At 35.3% G+C, this 14,681-nt stretch overlaps 1 protein-coding gene across 1 annotated transcript in view; it reads left to right on the top strand.

Annotated features, from left to right (window-relative positions):
* LOC149531442 (uncharacterized) overlaps positions 1-14,681 on the top strand; it is a 323,857-nt gene that overhangs the window by 271,974 nt on the left and 37,202 nt on the right. The gene's annotated exons all lie outside the window — the stretch shown is intronic.

Genomic DNA, 14,681 nt, shown 5'->3' with positions numbered 1-14,681 from the left:
ATTGGAGAATGAGCTTATAGCTCTAAGTCCATGTGATTTTGATAATATCCAAGACTTTTTCTCTAAGTTCAATTCCATTAGATTAGAGCTTTCTAATTATGGCATTATTAAAGATGATGGGCAATTGATATTATCTATTTTTCCAAGCTAGGTCTTGAATATTCAATTTTTGTTTCCACATTCTATGCTACTATGGATTTTCTTGGTAGTGCATACAAAATTCCTTCTCTTGATGAATTTGTAGCTCCTCTCACAAGGGAACAAGAAAAGTTAGCACATATGGGTTAGTTGAAACTTTCAAAGTATCAAACATTGGTTGTAAGTGACTCCTCTCCAAAGGCTTCCAAAGGAAAACAAAACAAGCAAGACAAGGATCCTAAGAAACATGACAAAGGTGATGGCTCTAATTCACAACATAATAATGAATCCAAGTCATCTTCAAGAGAAGAATCATGAATGAGAGAGAGAGAGAGAGAGAGAGAGAGAGAGAGAGAGAGAGAGAGAGAGAGAGAGATGTGCATATTGCAAAAATATGGGACATGATGAGCATAAATGTGTTCATAAGAAGATTGATGAGCTTATTCACATTCTTCAAAAGAATAATATTTAGTTTCCCTCATCAGTGTCTACTTCATCTACACATTAGGAAGCTTCTACATGTACATTATCATTCAAAGGTAAAGGACAAGCACTCATTGCTTCCATCCATCCTAGCCAAGGTAAATGGCTTCTTGATTCAGGTGCATCACATCATATGGCATCTTCTATGGATATGTTTCCTTCTATTGAGCCTTGTACTTCTCCACCTATATTAATGGGTAATCATACATACACGAAGGTTTGTGGGAAAGGTTCTATTCCTATAAGAGAGGGCACATTTAATGATGTTCTTTATGTACCATCCTTGACCACTAATCTCCTTTCCATTTACCAAATTACTCATGGGGCACAAGGTAAAATTGTTGAGTTCACTCCTAATTATGTCTACATTAGGGACATGGAGATTAGAGATGTCATAGTTATGGGAGTTGTTGATCATACATCACGCTTGTATTCTTTTGCACATTTTTTTGATAATGGTGATGATATTCATGATGTACCTAACCCTTTATAAAGGGTGAATTATTCATGTGGGGAGAATATTGGACACTTGAATCATTTTGTTCTAGAGATAAGTGTTGAACTTCCTACTCCTCCACCTCCTATTTCTTCAAACATGAGTTCTACTATTCAATAGGACGATCTTTGTGCATTAGATCTTGTAGTGTGCGATGAATTATTGGATGCTATTTCATATGAATCTCATAATGCAAATTTGGTTAATACATTTGAGGGGGTTTTTCTTGGAGATACTTATTGACCTTCTTGGGAGATTAGATTTCCCAACTATTCAACCTCACTTGGTTTGTCACATCTCCTAGGCCACCTCAATAGTGTAATAGAATCTTTGAGCTTGGAGACAACTATTCAGTCTTCAAAGATACATACATGGAGACCTTATTCCTCCTTCCTCACATTTTACATGGAGAAAATTCTTCATCATTTTATGTATTTATCTCTTCCTAAGGGGAGACTTGTTTCTTGTAGGCATTAGATTACCTTTTGTTTACAAGTACTCTACACTGACATTGGAGCTTCTTCATTACGGGGGGGGGGGGGGATATCATGTCTCCTTATTTCCTTCCTATGAGTGGATCATTCTTTGTATATACATTATGTATTTTAGTTCTTGAGGGGTATTGAGTGCTCCATCGATCCATACATTGTGTGTTTTAATCTCTCTTTTTGGAGGGTTTTTCCCATGAGGATTTCTCTCTCTCCATTTTATGAGAAATTGTATTTCATGTATTGCTTTGCATATTGTACATGGGTACCTAAAATGGCCTAGTAGTCGAGACCCATCTTGAATTGTGATTTTAAGTGCCTTCCCCTAAGTTGTACTTAAGAGGGGGTGTTGACGTAATTAAATATTTACTAATTACACTTCCTTAAACTTAGAATAATGTGTTGCATAGCAATTTGTCAACGAGATACTTAGGAGTTTGTACCTCAATTAAGCACATGTTGTAGGAGAGTTCCACTCGACGTGGTCATTGTTGTTATTTCAATCCATCTTCAGTGCACATATCGCATGACCATCCTCATCATCACACATACTTCATTGCATAATAGAGGATGATCCACTTTTGGTAGACATGTGATTCCACATTGTGTAGGTGATAGCTTATCTCTCCTCACCTTTGTCTATTCTTGTATTTCTTAAATAAGAAGGCCCATTATGTACATTTTAAATCAATTAATTGGATGCAAATCAAGTCCATTATCAATAATAACATTCTTGCATCTTAATGCAATTATCTTGTCAATCTCTTGTGGTATATATACACATATATATACATATATATATATACATATACATATATACATATATATATATATATGTATATATATACATATATATACATATATGTATATATATACATATATATGTATATATATGTATATATGTATGTATATATGTATATATGTATATATGTATATGTATATATATATATATGTATATACATACATATATATATATATATATACATATACATATATATCTATACATATATACATATGTATATATATATACATATATATCTATACATATATACATATGTATATATATGTATATATATACCTATACATACATACATACATACATACATACATACATACATATATATATGAAGTATCTTTATGTATAAAATTTATATAAGAATATAAGAATGTGAGTGAGTGTGTGTGTGTGTGTGTAACTAAATAAGAAAAATAAAAGAGATCAAGAAAGAACAAGAGAGAATGCAAGAGAATAAAAAGTACACTGGTGCACCCACAAACATCCAAGGAACTATATTGCCAAGATTCTTTCCAATAAAGGCATACATTGTGTTTTCAAACCCTTCTCTATGGTAAAACATCTTATCCATTATTTCAAAGAATCCAAAGACACTTTTCTCAATTCAGGAGTCTATAAGATTGAATGTTCATGTGGTCTTCCTTATATAGGTGAAATGTGTCACTCTATCTAAACTAGATTAAAATAACATAGTGCTGACATGAAACATGATAGAGTCATCAAATCTACCCTAGAGGAACACTCTTTTTCCACAAAATACCACATTCTCTTAGAGAAGGCTCAAGTCGTGTGCAAAGAAGATAACTTCTTCAAGTGAAAAATTAAAGAGGTTATAGAAATCAGCAACCACCCCCTTGTAAAAATTCCTATTGCAATCATTGATTGTTAATCTCCTATCTTAAATAATTATTAAACTGGTGAAAAATTAATTCATAGCTAATATTGAGAAATAACACAACTACAACTTCACCTATAAAATACAAAAATAAATTCACAACACAATGAACACAACATTTTTGAACAAATCGTCGCTAGAAAAACCCCTAAGGGAAAACTAGTTCTACAGATGACGAATTATATTAACTTTAGTAAATCAAGAGATACAAAATTCCTTGCCTCTCATTGGTAGAACTCTAACAACCTCCTAATTTCTCCTGCTAATATTCCTTTGTTTTTATCCCAAATGCTATCCTTGCTAACACTACAAATGCTTCTACAAACTTTCTCTCCAAATGCCTCCTTGATTCCCTTTTATACTACTCCTGCTTGAAAAGCAATAACTGGGATTGATTCTCAATCGATAGTCAAGATTAAAAACAAAATTAATAACCCTAACCTAGTTGGTTTCCAGTTGCTTCTAAAGATGGCCAATTAATTAACAAATATTTGTCCCAACTCTAACCAATTTGTTAGTAAAACAATTACTTGCTAAATAATAGCATATGGATGAATAGTTGTCCAAGCTACCAGGAGTCCTTTGTACTCACCTCCATTGTCTGACCAAAGAACCTTTATCTTCCTTCCTCTCAAGTTCTCCACAAGAGTCTTGAACTCTTGGAACCGACTAAAAACCTTATCCTTGGTCTTCAAGAAGTATATCCAAGTCTTCCTAGATAAATTGTCAATAAAATTAACATAGTACACATATCCTCTAAGAGACTTTGTCGACATCAGTCCACATATATCTTAATGTACTAGATCAAGAATACCCTCAAATATGGTATCACTCCTCGAAAAAGATGCTCTTACAAACTTCCCCAACATGCATCCCTTACATACATCATCATGCTCTGTGCTCACCTCTTGAACACTTGTCACTATCTCACAAAGAAATTTGAGTGCTCCATGATGAATATGGCCCATCTTCCTATGTCATAACTCTTCAAGATCTCTAGGATTATTTCTTCTCATGAGTGCCTTAGGAGTATCAAACTGCAATCTATAAAGGTGACCACTCCTAACTCCTATAGTTATGGGTGATTTACAATCCTTGTGCTTAATCAACACATATGTCACTCTAAATAGTACATTATACCCCCTATCCTAAAGAACAAATACAAAAATAAAATTCATACCTAAGCCTGGCATATGCAACACATCATGAAGTGGAATTATCTTTCCATTCTCCCTCTGAAACTGAATAGTCCCTTTCTCAACTGGGTTGAGTTTGGACAAGTTTCCCATAGAAATTTGGATATTGGTGTTTTCCTCCTTTTTCACTAGAGAAGTACTCTCTAACTCTTGTCATATGAAATGATGCCCCACTATCTATATACCAGATAGTCTATGAGGTTGAGCTCACCATACAAGCTATAAGTGAAAACTCATCTTCCATTCTATTGGAGAGTTGTTTTGCGCTTGCTAAAGCTGCCACCTACTTCTTTTCCTTCTTCCTTTATGTAAAATCACTAACATAGTGACCTTACTCATGACAACCAAAGCACTTGACCTTATAAAGGTCCTTCTTCTTCTTCTCACATTGTGAATTCGATCCTTTGCTAGACCCCTTCTTTGCTTTCCCTTTTCCAGCTAGGGAAACATTTTCTTGTTCCACCTCACTTTTCTGACTCTTGTTGGCACCATTGACAAGACTTAGTCTAAACTCCTCCTAACTAAAATCAGTCCATAGTCGATCCCAACTTAGTAAGGTATCTTGTCCACTGACAACTTGAACAAAGACACTCCATTTTTTAGTAAACCCATTTAGGGCTATTCTCACTAGCTTGTCATCATTAGGGCTATCTCAAATAGTTGCTAACTCATCATTGACAAGTCTAAGCCTGGTGAAGTAACTTTTGTCATCTTCTCCTTGGTTCATCCAAGTATTCTTAAATTTCTCTCTGAGAATCATCTTCCTATTGGTGGTAGCATTCTGGTACAAATTTGGAATGTCATCTCACATCTTTTTTGTTGTATCTAGCTTCAATATATGTGGAACAATATGATCCTTGACACCATCAAGGATTATCCTCCTTGCCTTGGCATCTTCCTTCTTGCATATTGCAAGCTATGTGGCATCTATAGGTATAGCTACAATAGTGGAAACATAATTCTCGATACCATTCTTTTCCAACAATAAAGAAAGTCAGGTCTTCTAGACACCAAAATTCAAGGCAGCATCTAATATGTCCTGATCTCTCAAACCAGTTGAAGCCATCTCAAGGGATTAAAGCAATAATAAATCTAAAGAGATCAATCTAGTTTTTATAAACCCTTAATATCTTTCCTAAGGCAAAACAATTCTACCCTCAACATTGTTCTAATATCATGTGATAATTCCTATGGTAGTCACTGATTATTAATCTCGTATCTTAAATGATTGTTAAACGATCAAAAAATCAACTCACATCTAATTTTAAAAAAAACACAATTGCAACTTCACTTATAAAATATGGAAAGAAATTCACAACAAAATGAACACAATATTTTTAGGCATATTGTCCCTAGAAAATATCCTAAGGGAAAACCAGTTCTATAGATGAGGAATTATATTAACTTCAATAAATCAAGTGATACCAAATTCCTTGCCTCTCACTAGTAGAACTCTAACAACCTCCTAATTTCTCCTACTGATATTCCTTTGTTGTTATCCCCAATGCTATCACTAGGCCCTTGCTAACTGTAAAATACAATTTTCTAACACTGCAAATGCTTCTACAAACTTTCTCTCCAAATACCCCTTGACTCCCTTTTATACTACTTTTGTTGGAAAACCAACGACCGAGATTGATTCTCAATCAATGATCGAGATTAAAAACAACTTAGCAATCCTAACAATGTTGGTTTCTAGTTGCTTCTAAAAGTGGCCAATTAATTAACAAATATGTGTCCCAACTCTAACCAATTTGTTAGTAAAACAATTACTTGCTAAATATAGCATATGGATGAACAATTGTCCTAGCTACCTAAACTAACACCCCTAAATTGTTATCATGATGAAGGGTGGTGCATCAGCCAATCTTGGTAACCCTTATTATCCTTCATCATAAACCAACACTCTCTCTCTCTCTCTCTCTCTCTCTCTCTCTCTCTCTCTCTCCAGCATCTTGTAGTTTTTTTTTGTCTATTTCTATTCTCTTTAGCCTTTCCATTTTTGCCTTGTCATATAGTTCCTTGGGTTTTTGTGGGTGCACCGGTATATTTTTTATTCTCTTGTGTTATCTCTTGTTCTTTCTTGTTCTCTTTTATTAGCCTTTTTATTTAGTCACACACACACACACACACCTGCATTCTTATATTCTTATATAGATTTTATACATAAAGGTACTTCTTATACATGTGTGTGTGTGTATACATGTATGTACATATATACTTACATTCATGTACATACATACATACATACATGTTGAGATAATGGGTGTTGCACACATTGCATAATATTGTTATTTTATTATTTTATTTTTATTATGTAATGTTGTGCCTAGATGGACGTGCAACATGTAAAGATTCTCGTGGAATATTCTTGATGAGTTGTATTGTAACATTGTAATAATATTTCATGTAATTATTTAATATTGGAGAAAAGAATTAAATGCCCAATATTAAATGTGGGGTCAATGGGTTAGGTAGCACATGGTTTATGTAATACCACTTAGTAGTTTTGTGGGACTTGCTACTATATAAGTAGGCACAAGGGTAGTTGTTGTAGAGTGACAAGGAGAAGACAAAAGGCAAGAGTCGAGTGGGACAAGGCTTGACAGGTTAGCCAAGGGAGCATTTGTGAAGGTTGAAAGCATGGCATGGGATGTGTGGATTCATGCTTGTTCACATAGTTTGCTCGGTTGTGGCTGTGGCCATGAAGGCTTCCATGGTTGTATGGCAATGGTATTTTTGCTGAATAATACATGGTGATGGATGCTTTTGGAGGCTGGATTTTTCCCTCAATGAGGGTTTCCCAAGGTATATCTTGTGTCACAATTTTGTGGGTATGTTGTCTATTCTCTTGCATGTGGATTTTAATTCCGTGTTTATTTCAGATCTGTTATGGGTTATGTGGAAACGGTTTTATTCTTTGTTGCCAAGTTTCCTTGCAATACATACATACACACATACACACATATACATACACATGCATGTATACATATACATAATGCATTCATACACATGCATGTATGCATATACATAATGCATACATAAACATACACATACATATAAGTGGATGTATAGGTATATGCATGTAACTACATACATGTTTGTATGCATCCACATATATATACATGCATGTACATATATACTTACATTCATGTATGCATATACATAATGCATACATACACATACACATACGCATGTACACACAAACATTCATGTATGTTTATACATACATATAAGTGGATGTATGGGTATATGCATGTAACTACATACGTGTTTGTATGCATCCACACACACACACACACACACACATATACATATACATATACATATATACATATATGTACATATATACATATATGTACATATATATATATATATGTATATATGTATATGTATATGTGTGTGTGTGTGTGTGTGTGTGTGTGTGTGTGTGTGTGTATATGTATGTATGTATGTATATGTATATGCATACATATATATGTATTTATATTTGCAAGTTTTGAATTATCTTTTTATTTATTAATTAATTATTTTATAATTTTGAATATGCCTACATATTTGCAATACACACAAGCACATGTGCTTACTTTCACAATTTATGCGTGTGTGCGTACTCATTTGTTTTGTTTTTATTTATTTATTTATTCACTTTTATTTATTGATTGATTATTATTAATCATTTTTTAAATTTATTTATTGATTTATGTTTCTTTTTTTTGTCTTTTTTTTTAAATTCTTGCATTTTTTCTTTTTAAACTATTTTTAGTTTATTTTTGTCTTCTTTATTTCTTAGGTTTTTAGATTACTTTTCATTAATATTTGTTTGTTCTTGTATCATCTTATTTCTAATTTTTCGTGCCATCACCTCTTGGTATTTTATTTCCATTTTGTATTTTCAAGTTCTAGTTTGTAATTGTCTTTCTTGTATTTTAAGTCCTCTAGATTTGTCCTTTATCCCATCCCCCTCCCTTGTTTTTTTCTCTTTTCTTCATTTTAATTGTTACGAATTTTCTTGATTCATGTGCCCTCCATCCCATATTCCTCCTTTTATTCTTCCTAGCTCTACATTCTTATTAATTTTCTCCTTTAGCTCTATCATCCTGATGATGGATCACAGAGTGTGATCTGAAATGTTGTTGCGAAAAAAGGAACACAATCTACTTGGAAAACACAACAATGAATCATTATTCTTTAAATAGATCACTAATTTACCCCTATGTCTCCTTGTGGTCCTAGGTATTCCAACAAGTGGTTTCAAAGTGAAGTACCTTATGATTGATCTAACAACCTTAGATAGGTCTTGATTGAGGAATACTTGTCAATTATGGATTAAGATAATTCATCAATTACTAAGGTTTTCTTGTTTGATAGTTTTGATTATGCATTTTGGAGGATAAAAATGTAAAACTAATTTTTTGTCTCTAGATGTTGTTGTATGGGGCTCTATTGTCAATGGATTTGTTGCACCTAGTGCACTACCTAAAGAACTTTTTTCTAAACAGGTTTATGAGATTGATGTTGAAGAAAATTATTTTATTTTGATTGGTTTATCCAAAGATATTTTGTGAAGGTAATGCATTGCAAGTCTACCTAAGATGCCTGGAATAAGCTAAAAACTATTTTTCATGGCAATAATAGAGTTAAAGAAGAAAAGATATAAAATCTAAGGCCTGGACTAGAAGGTTTCACTATGGGTGATGAAGAGACGATAGAAGAATATTTTCTCAAAGTGGATAAAATAATGAATGGTATTTGTGGTCTTGGAGAAGAATTAAAAGATAAAGATGTTGTCAAGAAGGTTTTGAGATCTCTATCATCAAATTTTGATTCTAAAATATCAACAATAGAAACAAATAAACCATTGATAACATACATGGTGGTCTTGTTGCATATAAAATGAGAATTTGTAATTGAGAACCCTCAAGTAGAGAAGAGACATTCAATATCATCAAACTCTCAAGATCTTGTAGTCTTAGAATATCAACTTGCAAGAAAACTAAAGGGTTCAAGAATCTACAAAGGTAAACTTCCTTTCAAGTGCTTTAATTGTGACAAAGTAGGGAATTTTGCAACCAAATCTCCTTTCAGTGACTCCAATGTTGATGAAGACAACAACAATAAACAAGGTAAAAATAAGTTCTTTAACTATATGATGTGGAACACAACCCAAGCACAGAATGGACACAACAAGAAAGGGAAAATTTTATTAACTATGAAAATATGCTAGTACACTTAGTGCAGAGAAACAGACTCCAAAACATGCCCTATGGGCTTACAATAGTATAAATCTGGAGATAATTTCTTCTCCTAGTACCTTCTCTCAAACTCCACCCCGAACTACCTTTTATAATGCCAAAAATGTTCTTAAATAGAACTCGAAGGGTTAAGTATTAGGAATACATTCTAGAAAGTGCTAGTTGGCATCCACCAACCAAATAGAAGGCTCCAGAAGCCGCGTTAGAAGTTAGCGCAAAACTAGAAGAATCAAAAAATGGTAACCGAACTTTCGGGAGGCATAACTTTTGAACCGTACCTCTGATTGACGAACCATTTACATTTTTGGAAAGCTCTCGAAGCTCTCTATAGCCCTATGGACCAGCTTCATTCATCCCCCATTTTCAGCCCTATATGAGGTCATTTAATGCTCTGAACCTGACTTTGAAGTATTCTTAGGAGGTCTCCAGAAATCAAAAAACTACAATAACTTTCAAACCGTGGGGCCTGTTGACCTGATTCTTTTTTTGGAATGCTCTAAATTATAATTATATTCATTTGGCCAATTTACACCCTCTAATTCACCAAAATTATGGCTCAATTACATATTCTTATTTTTTGGCATTTACACATATCCCAAGGTGTTCAAATACTCTAACTTAGAACACTGATAGTGGAACTGTGAGAGTTGGAACCTTTATTTGACCCAAATGGGTATCCAAAAATGAAAACACTTGAAAGAGAAACTAAGTCTAAGTACATGTTTTTTGGGTGACACAAGATTGCCCTTATACCTCTGGATGCTCCTGCATCAGACACCCAGGGTAGATTGAAAAGTGACCCTGTCACTTTATGAATGGTAGAGGATATCTCAAATGGAAAACCTCAGCTGCTAATATCCAAATTGAGTCCTCTATCAGTCATCCTTTCCATTTGACTAGATACTCTTCATATTGCCTATTTCTGGTACTCCTACCCACATGACTATCTAGAATCTCTTCTATCTCCTCCTTCTTAGAAGTAGGAATTGGACATGGCCCTAACATCAGTTCCTCATCTGCACCATCATCATGATACTCTATTAAGTCTGCAATGTTGAAGATAGGAGAAATGTGAATTCCATCTGGCAACTCCACTTCATATGCATTTCTTGAGTCATGTTTCTTCAGAATTTTGCAGGGGCCTAATTTCATCATTTTCAGCTTGTTGTAAGTACCAGTTGGAAATCTCTCCTTTCTTAAGTGTACCATGACTAGATCCCCTACTTGGAATTCCTTATGTCTTCTCCTTTGATCAGCCCTAGCTTTATACTGTTGGTTCATTTTGGTAATGTGTGCCTAGTTGTCCTCATGTAGACGCTTGATATGTTCAGAGAATTCTTCTGTTTCAGCACTTGTCCTCTCCCCTTGCTCTATCTTACTCAATTCTAGTGCAGTCCTTGGGCTACTTCCATATACAATTTGGAATGGTGATCTACCAGTACTTTATAGAGTTATTGTAAGCAAACTCCACTTGTGGTAGAATCAAATCCCATCCCTTGGGCTTATCCCCAACTAGACATCTCAATAAATTGCCCAGACTTCTATTTACCACTTCAGTCTGTCCATCAGTTTGCAGGTGATGTGTAGAACTGAACTTCAAGTCTATTCTCAACTTCTTCCACAATGTTCTCCAGAAATACCCCACAAATTTAGTATCTTTGTCAGAAACTATACTCCTTGGGAGACCATGTAGTCTTACCACCTCTTTGAAAAACAAGTTTGCAATATGGACAACATCATGAGTTTTGTGGCATGGAATGAAATGTGCCATTTTGGAGAACCTATCAACCACCACAAATACTGAGTCATTACCCCTTTGTGTCCTCAGAAATCCAAGAACAAAATCCATACTTATGTCCTCCCATGGCTTTGATGGAATAGGCAATGGCTGATAAAGTCCAGTATTATGACTAAATCCCTTGGCCACTTGACAAATATGACAACTATGTACAAATTTCTTCACATCCTATGACATTTGAGGCCAAAAATAATGTTCTTTGAGAATGGCAATGGTCTTATCTCGACCAAAATGTCCTGCCATCCCTCCACTATGTTTCTCCTTAATTAGATTTTCCCTCATGGAAATCCTTGGAATACACAATTGACTGCCCTTGAACAACATACCATCCTGAATCAGATAGTCTAACCACTTAGTTCTGTCTACAGCAATAGGTTCTTTACAAGCTTTCCATGCTTCAGCAAAATCAGGATCCTCAGGGTACAGATTCTTGAGCTCATCAAACCCAACTACTTAAACATGTATTACTATAAGCAACAACTGTCTCCTACTTAATGCATCTGCAACCCTATTAGATTTTCCACTTCTATGCTTCAACACAAATGTATAACTCTGCAAGAACTCTACCCACTTCATATGCCTCTGATTCAATTTACCTTGGCTATTTAGATACTATAATGCCTGGTGATTAGTATATAAAACAAATTCCTTTGGCAATAAATAATGCCTCCATTTCTTTAAGGCTTGAACTATTGCATAAAACTCTTGATCATAAATAGAATACTTCTTTTTCACATCATTCAATTTTTCACTAAAATATGCAATAGGCTTACCTTCTTGGCTCAATACAGCTCCAATAGCACTACCACTAGCATTGCAATCCACCTGGAACACCTTTCTAAAATCTGGAAGTGCCAACACAAGTTATTTTGTCACCTTCTTCTTCAGCATTTCAAAACTTCTCACAACTGTCATAGTCCATTTGAACTCTTTTCTATCCCCTCTTATTGTGTCAGTTAGGGGTGCACATATGCCACTGAAATTCTTAATGAATTTCCTGTAAAAACTACCCAGACCATGAAATGATCTCACCTCAGTAGCAGACCTTGGAGTAGGCCATTCCAAGATGGCTTTTACCTTCTCTGGATCCATTTTGAGACCTTCAGGTGATATAACAAACCCCAAGTAGACTAATTCCTCTTTAGCAAAGGTACACTTCTTCAGATTAATTAACAGATTCTCTTCCCTCAACCTCTCAAGAACACTACGAATATGCAATAAGTGTTCTTCCAAAGTCTTGCTAAAAATTAAAATATCATCCAAATAAACAATAACAAATTTTCCCAAGAACTTCTTAAGTACCTCATTCATAAGCCGCATGAAGGTGTTTGGGGCATTCATCAATCCAAAGGGCATGACTAACCACTCATAAAGACCCTCCTTGGTCTTGAAGGCAGTTTTCCACTCATCTCCTTCTCGTATGTATATCTGGTGATAGCCACTCTTGAGATCTATCTTTATGAAGTACTGAGCTCCACTCAAACAATCCATAAGATCATCCATTCTTGGCAAAGGAAACCAATACTTATAGCTCGAGAGTTTATACACATTCTCCACTCTCCATCCTTCTTTGATGCCAGTACTGTAGGTACTGCACATGGACTCGGGCTCTCTTGAATCAATCCCTTCCTCAATAGCTCCTGAACCTGTCTATTTAGCTCCTCAGTTTCAGTAGGAGTCGTCCTATGAGCAAACTTGTTAGGCAAACTAACTCCTAGGATCAAATCTATCTGATGACTGATTTGCCTTACCAGTGGCAATCCTTCTAGAACATTATCAGAGATGATATCTCCAAACTCACCTAGTAAATCTGAAACTTCAAGTGGTATTTCACTACTACCTTCTTTATCTTTCCTAGGAATCAAAGCATAACACATACGCTGATGTTTCATGCCATCTAAAAAATTCCTTCCATCAACAAGACAAATCCTAGCACTGCTACATACCTTTTCGCCTTCATTTTTCATGGGCTTCAGTTTGTGGTGAACTCCATCCTTTGTTAGAGAGTATGTGTTTGCATGACCATCATGTACTGCATCCCTATCAAACTGCCACGGTCTACCCAACAATAGATGGAAAACATCCATCAGAATAACATTACAGAGAACTTCATCATGGTAAGTCCCAATTTTGAACTTCACTAAACATTGTTCACTTACCAGGACCTTATGATCATCTTTCACCCATGCAATCTGATAGGGTTGGGGGTGTTTCTCCCTCTTGAGCTTTAGCTTCAGCTTAGAGACCATCTCCTCTGGTACCAAGTTATCAGTGCTACCACCATCAATGATCACATCACAACATTTATCCTCACACTTGCACCTAGTACAGAATAGACTCCTCCTTTGTCCTAGTTCAATCTCACCACTTAGTAGGACCCTTTCATTTACTAAAGTCTCTCCTATTTTTGCATCCTCTGAATGTGATGATTGTGCATCCTCATCCACATGAGCAACCCTGGCTTGACCCTCAGCTCTCCTATCTATCCTTCCTTGTCATTGAGGGAATTCAAAGGCATAATGACCTTCTTCATTCCAATGGAAACAGGTACCACAGAAGCCTCCTCTTCTTTGTCCATGTCCTCTACCTCTTCCTCTCTGATTTCTGAAGTCTTGATCATGGGAGCGGTTGAAACCCTTGTTCCTCTGGTTCCTGCTAGTACCCACATCTTCATTTTTCCTTTGGGTCTCATTTCGACCTCTAGATGACCTACCACTACCCCTTCCTCCTTGATCGCACCCTCTTTTTTCTCCCTTCAAACTTTTTATTTAGCTTCTCTTCAACTCGTAGGGAAAACTGGTATGCTTCTTCAACGCTAGTCATTCTTACCAGACTTAATTCCTCCTAGATGCTAGGTCGTAACCCACTGATATAATGAGCAACCTTCTCCTTATTTGCTTCTGCATGCCCTCCTCTAATTAGAAGTCGATAGAACTCCTCTATATATTCTTGGACTAATTTTCTTGCTTGCTTTAACCCATGCATCTTCTTAAACAAATCAAGCTCGTAGTCAACAGGAATGAATTGCTTCTTTAGTTTGTCCACCATGCGATCCCACCTTGTGATCTTCTCCTTTCCTCTTCTATTTCTCTCCAATTGAACCTCTTGCCACCAAATTTTGGCATGGCCTTTTAGT

The sequence above is a fragment of the Cupressus sempervirens genome, chromosome 11 (genome assembly GCF_028749045.1).
Source record: "Cupressus sempervirens isolate cs-2001-9-10 chromosome 11, ASM2874904v1, whole genome shotgun sequence".
In the NCBI taxonomy this organism is placed as follows: Eukaryota; Viridiplantae; Streptophyta; class Pinopsida; order Cupressales; family Cupressaceae; genus Cupressus; species Cupressus sempervirens.
This window is presented reverse-complemented; position numbering and strand designations above follow the sequence as displayed.